The following is an 8417-nucleotide window of genomic DNA, read 5'->3' as shown; positions in this document are numbered from 1 at the left end:
TAATACCATTCCTCTCCTTCACTAAGGACATTCTTACATGAAACTGGCTCTTCTACCCCTCGAGCATGTGGCTGTGAAGAACACAATGACACCAGTGTATGACACCAGGCTCCACCCTTGCTGAGGACCAGCAGGCTTACCTGCCGTTGCCTTTGACTCTTGAGTGTAAATGTCAGCATGTGAAAAAGGCAAACAACACCTTACTATTAGTCGGGGACTTGGATTGTGCAGGTCCCTAGAAGGCGGTCTGTGAACCACCCTGTGAGGGCCCCTGACCCAGCGATTCCCCCCAAAAAGAGCACTCCAGAAGCAGATTTCCCGGGACGGTGCGCTGGCTGAGTCGTCAGCTGGATGGTGCCAGGAAACTCCTACACTCCTGTGAGCCTCAGCTCCTTCCTCTCTGAATGGGAATAACTGTACTAGCAACCTCAAAAGGGCGTTTGAGGAAGAAATAAGCCAAGTAGGTAATACGTTTACCTCAGTGGCTGGCCTGTTGTGTGCAATAAATGTTAGCTTTCCAGGCCGTCTACTGTTGTTATTAATGCTGTTTTACCTGCTGTTCCTTTGCAAAATGCTCCACATATTAAATGCCCAATAAATGCTACTGAAAGAGTAACGACCTTCTCATCTCTCAGATGATAACTTCTTGTTTTGCCAAAAGAAAGCTCTAATTTCACAACAAATCACTAAAGACAACCTTAATAAATGCTTATTGACTGAATAATGAGTCATAAATAGAAAGAGGTCACTGCAGCTATATCTTTATTTTTAGACAGTATATCAGAAATGCTTCAGCTTCTAAGTATAAAAGACATAAAAATAAAGACCAGGAATTTTTTTCCCAATCACCAATAGTTATGTTAATACTTGACCATAATGATTCTGAGATTCCAGACCCAAGACAACCTTAGCATAACACCTGCACCACTAAAGAAAAATTCAAGTAGGTCCCATATCGGGTGGAGAACAATAAAACAAAAATTATCCAGGCATACCGGGCATCTCGAAGAGAGGCTTGTGGATTTTAAATGCTTCTTATCTTTTCAAAGAATTGTATCTTCCTTAGAAAAACTGAATCCAAACGAGGGAACCCCCAGTTGTTGTTCATATCACTTCTTAATTTGGGCCCAAGTCGCGGCCTTCAAAACCAATGACACCAGAAACTCTTACTAAAACAACACAGACTTCTCAACCTCAAAACCTACCAGGACTGCTAGATTTCAAGAAACAAAATCCTTGGAAAGCCACTCCATTTGTCATATTTCAAGCCGATTGTGTAAATAATAAAGGTCAAACTCAGAAAACAAGGCTGATAATTCCACAGTGACCAGCCAGCCTGCCGTTCCCATCATTTATTCACAGGCTGATAGACTTCCCCAGGAAGCCTGGGAAAATAACAGAAGTAACTCAACTTTCCCCCAGAGAAAAGCCTTCATTTTTCCTTGGCAGATTCATTCCTAATCACATAGCAGGGAACCATTATTAACATCTGGATATTCAAAAAGAGCCACTGAATTATTATAAAAATGTTTCAAATCATCGGCCTAAAACTCAAATGATCTACAATGTGTACGGTGGTTTTTTTCCCCCCTTTAGTCAAGAAGATAAATGGAGAAATTCTTTATATTTCAACTTCCATTACACATTTGTTTTTAATCTGGGTCGAGTCATGTCTGCCTACTGTACCTCCATATCAAAGACTGATATGTCAGCGTTAGCTTCTGCTCCTCTCAGCATGGCTTTCTTTTAAGAATATAATTTTTGAGAAGTGAGATTACTGCAAGAATTAAATGGTTCAAAACAGTCATAAGTCAGACACTAATACTGAGTCCAATTCTCTTTGAGTGTAGTTTCGTGCTGTTACATTGAACAGCCATTAGGCACATCTGATGTCTTCATGCTTAACTGGCTCCTTCCTCCTTTAAACAGTTTCTAAAACTGAATGGGCTGGGTCTGTTTGACTTGTATAACCTCCCAGAGCCAAGAGGAGGCCCAACATGCAGGCCCAGAGCAAGCATTTCTTCCCTGTATGCGGAAATTCTGAAGGAGACATCCCTCCTCACCAACCTTGACATTGGGGTGAGCGTCAGTGAAGTGAATGAGCGTCAAGAGGTGTTTCCCAGGGAAAGAAATCTTCACAGTCTGCTGTGTGCAAGGGAGAGAAAGTAAAGGAGCCGAGGAGGTTTAGGTTGATTTGTGGGTGCAGGAGGGCAGGCCCTCCCCGAACGGCGGTGTGGTTCAGCAGTGCAGACGGAGGCCTGAAAACTACTGGTCTAAATATTTATAAGCTTTAAATCAAGCTAATGAACAGTCACATGAAATATCTTCCATCCTCCTATCTTGAAAAATATGCCTTCAAAGTAAATGGAAGTCTGGGTAATCAAAGAGTGAAATATAGAGACCTTAATCAAGTTGAATTTTCTGCACCAAAATTATCCACATCTTAAAATTCTTGAGTAGAAAATAATTGTTTTCTTCATTTTTTAAATTCACACACACAGTTTATAGCTGCCCATTAGGAAAGAATGGTTTCCATTGTTTTGACAAAAAAAAAACAAAAACCCTAAGATTCATATAGGATGCTCAGACTCCAGTTCTGTTAAACTTGTGGGAGCCCCGTGCATTCAAACACGAGTTCCTGCCTATCCAAAAATTGCTTCTCTCACTTGATTGTCTTGCCCCTTTCATATCTGTCCCAAGAAAAAGTCATGTTATGTTTCCTCCTTGCACATTTTCCAATTCCATATTTCATCTTTGGTGTTCCCCAAAGAATGAAGGGTCCTCGAGTCTCAGCCAGCTGTGAACCGTGTCCTTGTCATTCCAGTGAGGATTTCCCAGGTTATCGTGGGCCAAGCATCCTGAAACGGGAAGGAGGACACTTCCAATACGGGACGTTGGAATGCCTCGCACCACAATGGATGCGGGCAGGAAGTGGCGTGTCCTGGTGGCTGCCACCTTCCCTTTGTCTCAGGTTCTCTGTGTAGAGATGGGGCATCTTCACTTCTGGCAGCGACTTTAACAAGGGTCTTTAATTTTACCCTTTCTCATCCTGTCTGTCAAGTAATGACCATAATCTTTATTTAAATACTCTGTAAGGAACTTTAATACATGATTTATAATTAAATATGAAAGGATCCATGAATCCCTTTGAAAAGTGAAGCAACCTGTCGTAACACGAACAAAATGGTCAGACAGTACTTGTCTTGTACAATTCTTATTTCGCTGGATGTGATACAACCATTGCACAGACAAGGAACTGCCCGGGTTTCTTTTGGTGTACCTGGTACCACACTTACCAGGGTTTTTTTATGAAGACAAAATATACAAAGAATGACCTTGGAACAATCAAAAGTTCCCGTTTTCTGACCGATAGTAGATTGAGGTATAAGTAATTGCTTCGAGTGCCGATTTACCTCTTCCCAACAGGGCACCTGTTACCTCTTTTTTCCTTGCTAATTTCCCTGTTCTTTAAGTCTTTCCAAAGTGGCTTCCCCAGCTGAAACTTGCGGCATAACCAGTAGTGAAGGGAAGAGGGCTACACTTCCAAGGTGAGATGTATTAAACACAGACGTATTTTTCAGCTTTTCCTCGTGGCTCCGCCTCCTGCAGGACTAATACCTAATGATTCCAGGAAGTGAAAGCAATTAAATTTCACTTGGTGTAAAGTTGAAGAAATTGTCCCAGGTGAAAAGAATGTTTCTTCGCCACATTCCATAGGTGGCAATAAACAGGCAAATTTCCCTGGTTTTGATACAGGAGTACGAGCTTTCACAGGGCTCAGGGTGATTTCATTTTTAAAAGTGGAATTTATGGGACAGAGGACTGAAAGGTTCGTACTGACATGTTTAAAACCCTCTTTTTAAAAGTGGCACATTGCATCATTCCATTTAAGTGTTCACACCGCAGACTGAAACATAATCTGTTTACTGAAAAAACAACTTTTTATTGCCCTGTGAATAATTTCCCATTGACAAAAAACACAATGTACTGTATTTTAGTGCTTTGTGAAACATCTGGAAATTTTTCTTCAGTTGCTAAAGCTATCAGGAATTTGCATCCACATTCAAACTACTGATTTTTTAATTTAACTCAGACCAACTTCAAACATACGACTGAGCAAACCAAGAAGCAACGGTTTCCAAAGGCCCACCGAGGGCACCCGCAGATGAGCCACACCTCCGCCTCCCGGAAAATCGGGTCTCACAAAGCACCTTTCCGAGCACGGTGCAAAGCGGATTGAGTTAGTTAGGGTTATACCAGCCGCTCTAACAAATAAACCCTGAATCTCGGTGGCTTAACAAAGTGGAAGATATTTTCTCGCTCACCTGCTAGCCCAACGTGGGGGTGCCGAGGAGGCAGGAGGCTCCCACGAGGACATTTGGGGACCACAACGGCTTCCATCCCTGACTCTGCATCGTCAACAGGGAGCTTCACAACAGGAGAAAGAGCAGGGCGACTGGAAGTGTTGGCCTTTAACCCCGCCACGTCCCGTGGGCTAGACCGCAGTCACGTGACCACGCTAAACTCCAGGGAGGCGGGAACTGCAGGCCAGTCCCAGGAAGGAAAAGGAAAGGGTTTGGGCAACTACTAGTCCATCGGTCAGTAGATCTGTCTCCGCTCATTACAAGCTGACATTTTTTTCCCCAAATTCCAACAGGTTCAGTGCTGAGCGGTGGTTTTCTCTAGCCTCAACTGTGGGCTCTATGGAAAAATCATTGTACTATAGGTCCTGGGGGATTTTGGGGGTGACTGAAGGTACAGGAAAGCCTTCTGACTTGAGACAGTCTGGCCTGAGGTCAGCGCCAAAGCCTGCCCCTGTCTTTGTAAAGGCTGTGAAATGGGACTGATTGTGGAGATGGCACATGAACCAATCCAAGCTCCAGAAATGAGTACGACTTTGAAGTCAGAAATCCTTTCTGCATTTTATTTTATTTTACTTTTCTCCTAAGACCATTATTTGTCCACCAGGGGTCTTCATGCAAATTTAAGACTTAGGTACTCTCCAGAAAAGTCGGTCCACAGTGGTTTAAGTGTCGACGTGGAGGCATGACACTCAGACCAAAGGAGATGCAATGATGTGAGCTGGCTTTCTCGAGAACATATCCACCTAGAAAAGACCAATTAAAGTATGAATAACTGGGGGTCACCTGTGGATTCTTCCTGCCCACCCTGTGCCTTTTTCTTCTAATCAGCTTAAGTGGGCAGCTCTTCTCCGTCCTACTTCATCACCTTATTTTAATTGAACATTCACCCGTCAGCCTCTCACATTAGACTCTAAACTCCACGAGGAGAGGGACCTTCTGTATCTTGTTTCTCCCCAGCACACACCACAGTCTCTCGCTCCTAAGAGGAGCTTGCTAAATATGTGCAGAATGGGACTGAATTGCACGCAAGTTAGAAGAAGATAAGTTCCATAAGACAGTAAAAAAAATCAAAGAGCTGCTCATGTTCAAAAGAGAGAACCACACATCTGGCCCAAGGGGGCCGGGGAGAGGGGGAAGATTTCCTGCAGCATTTGAAGTGGACTTTAAAGGGAGGGTAGAGTTTCAACAAGTAGAGTGTCAGCGATGGCCCCGCAGGCAGAGGAGCAGCATCCGCACGGGCTCCAGGTGGAAAAGCAAAGGTGTATTTCAGGAACAGCTCGTATTCTTCTAGTGCTTAGAGTGGGCAGAAGACAGGATAAGAGACAAGAATGGAAAGGGGATTGTGGCTATTCTGGAAAGGGCTTTGATTCTCAGACTGGCAAGCTCTCATTTAATTCTGTGAGCCACTGGGAGCTGGGGGAGGTCCTGGGGACCAGGAGGACCAATCTGCCAAGTGAGTAGGGGACAGATATGTGGGTGAGAATCAGGAAGAGGTGACACCGCTTGCAAGGCCTGGTAACCATGCAGGTGAATGGCCACAGGGCCCTCACTGAGGCAATCAAAAGTGAGGAGGGGCGGGCCAGGAGGAGTTTTGGACATCAGAGCCACAGCTCTTGATAACTGGTCACATTTGGAGGAACGATGACCAGGAAGACTGCCAGGGGAGAGACAACATGTTGCTGCCAATCACAGCAGAGGCCCTTGGGGAAGAAGCACTGATTCGGTGATTGAGAGGAAGGGGAAAATTGAGTCGCAGACATTTCGGGCGAGAAGCGGGTGGGAGAGGCAGTGCGGGGGTTGGAAAGCTGAGACGGTGAAATTAGACTAACAGGGCTGGCAAGGCAGAGCTGTCCGGGAGAGGGGGTGGTGGGATGCGAAGGCCACTGGGCCCAGGCCTCGTGTTCACAACATTTCTCAAACCGAGACTCTTGACATTGTCTCTAAATGAGTTTATTTATACAGTTCTTGAATTTGTGGTTGATAATTGGATAAGTGTGCAAGATGTACCACAGTTTTGCAGCTCTATTGGGACATTTATTGACTGTACTAATATATATGGAGACTTCAAAAATAGAGGTGTCTTTTCAGAGCTCTTACTAGGGATCCCCAATAGCAGCAGCCTCTCCACTGAACTATAATTGCCGCATCCCTGACCATCTCCCACTGCCCGAGGGATGGAGTGGGGTTGGACCCCCACTAGCTAGCCTGACCCCTGGGAGGGACAGTGAGGAAGAAGAAAGACAGCTGTATTGAAATGATAACTACAGATATCAAAGTAGAAAAGACTATAGAAGAAAGGAAAGGATCTTCCTTTCAAAAAGGGCAACCACACAATCTTGTAGCATTTCTCACCTTCCCTAACACGGGGCAGCTCTCCAATGTGAACCAGGCACCCCCTTTTGGAGAAGCTTCCTGACATCATTGTAGCTGTTCTATCCAACTCAGTGTCGGGGGGTGGGGTGACGAGATGCCCAAGATCAGGACTGCCAGACAGTTCTGTTTAACACCTTGAATCTCATTTTTGAGCACCTACGAACTTCTCCCAAGAAGCTCTCTGACCAGCCCTCCCATCCCTCTCTCCCTGGGGCTCCTGAGTAAGGCTGGATGGAGAGAGATGGAGTCAAGATGTAGGAGGCTGAAGTGGATTTGAAGATGAGGGAAAAATGACCCTGTTTTTCTTCTCCTTCCCCATCAAACTCTGGGTAGACTGCTTCAAGAAGAAAGAATAATCCCATTGCCCAATTATTATCAGAATATACTTCTGATACACCTGTTTTACTTTGCAAAGCTGACTTTGATGACCTTAATTTTTCCTCTGCTGGGGTATAAATTTTCACTGAGGTCTTTATCTCATCCTGACACCAATTAGCACATGAGTTTCAGCAGAAGAATCCGCGGCAATTTACTACACACCTTCCAAGAAAAGGAAGCGCTAATCGAAGCGAAGACCGTCTCCAAACCGATTGAACAGGTGTGCATTTCCATAAAGGCTGCGCAACTCAGCCTCGCAGTGGTGTTTGCGCCTTTTGCTTGTGAACTGAATTAGTAATCTTCACATTCCCTGTCCTGGTGATTGAAATAAATTACTTTGTTAAATTGCGAAGCAGGTTGACCCATCTGTTGGCCCATGAATGTTCAGATTCTCGGAGGGTTTATTATTCCAAATAATGACTGCCATATGCAGCGGTAAACAGTTCCTTTAAAACCGGCTGAAGGATTTGGTGTGACTTTTGAAGGCAATTTATAAAGCTATTCGTGTTCCTGCCCTTCGACTAACTTCCAGAAAAGTTGTCTTGATCGGTTAATCCTAGCCGAGGCACCTTGTTCTCTTTGGCGAGGAGAGAGGAAGGGAAGAGCAGAAACACATGTTCCTGGAGGACCTACTATGTGTCAGGAGCCTCTCACCAGCCTTGTGCAGTGGATGTTAACATCCCAGAGAAAACATGGGATGGTCAGAGAGGGTAAGCAACCCTCCCAGAGACAAATGCAAATTTGGAAACAGGGACTGGGACCCTGTATCCTTGCTTTAAGACACACTGTGCTATTTCCACTAGGTCTGAGCCTCGGATGGAAAGTGTTTGCACAAGAGAATTTTGTGCACTCCCAATGCAGATCCATGGGAGGAAAAAAAGAAACTGCATATTTTACGCCACGGTCCTGAGTCTGCAAACAGCACCGTCCACCAATGTCCCCTCATCTCTAAAAACCGAGCCTCGGTCTTCTCTATCTGATCTTCCCTTTAGGGGGAAAGGGCAGGGCTTTGAACCTCCATTGGCAAGAACTGAAAAGACAAAAATCTGTGGGTCCTCTTTTCATATGTGGCCCTCCTTGCTTTACTTTAGATCACCCCCGTTTTCACATCCCCGGGGAAGAATGTGTGCTCGGCTCGCACAGGGTCCGCAAACTGCTACAACCACAGACCGGCCATGATTTGTTCATGATGTTCACGTTGCCTCGCTGGGGCTAGAGTACAGATGTTAAATTGCTGATGGATGACCCAAAGCCAGCACACGGCCGGCTCTTCTGGTATTCAACTGCAGTATTAATCATGTG

General features: G+C 45.0%; 1 long non-coding RNA gene across 1 annotated transcript; it reads right to left on the bottom strand.

Annotated features, from left to right (window-relative positions):
• Positions 1-1027: 1027 nt before the first annotated feature.
• LOC118497042 lies at positions 1028-4908 on the bottom strand. The gene is made up of 3 exons (XR_004899588.1): positions 4326-4908; positions 3432-3618; positions 1028-2858 (listed from the first exon to the last, which is right to left on the bottom strand). It is a non-coding gene; the product is annotated as an uncharacterized LOC118497042 (long non-coding RNA).
• Positions 4909-8417: the final 3509 nt, after the last annotated feature.

Source organism: Phyllostomus discolor, chromosome 10 (assembly GCF_004126475.2).
Source record: "Phyllostomus discolor isolate MPI-MPIP mPhyDis1 chromosome 10, mPhyDis1.pri.v3, whole genome shotgun sequence".
NCBI lineage: Eukaryota > Metazoa > Chordata > Mammalia > Chiroptera > Phyllostomidae > Phyllostomus > Phyllostomus discolor.
Note: the sequence above shows the minus strand (reverse complement) of the source record. Positions and strands in the feature narration are given on the sequence as shown.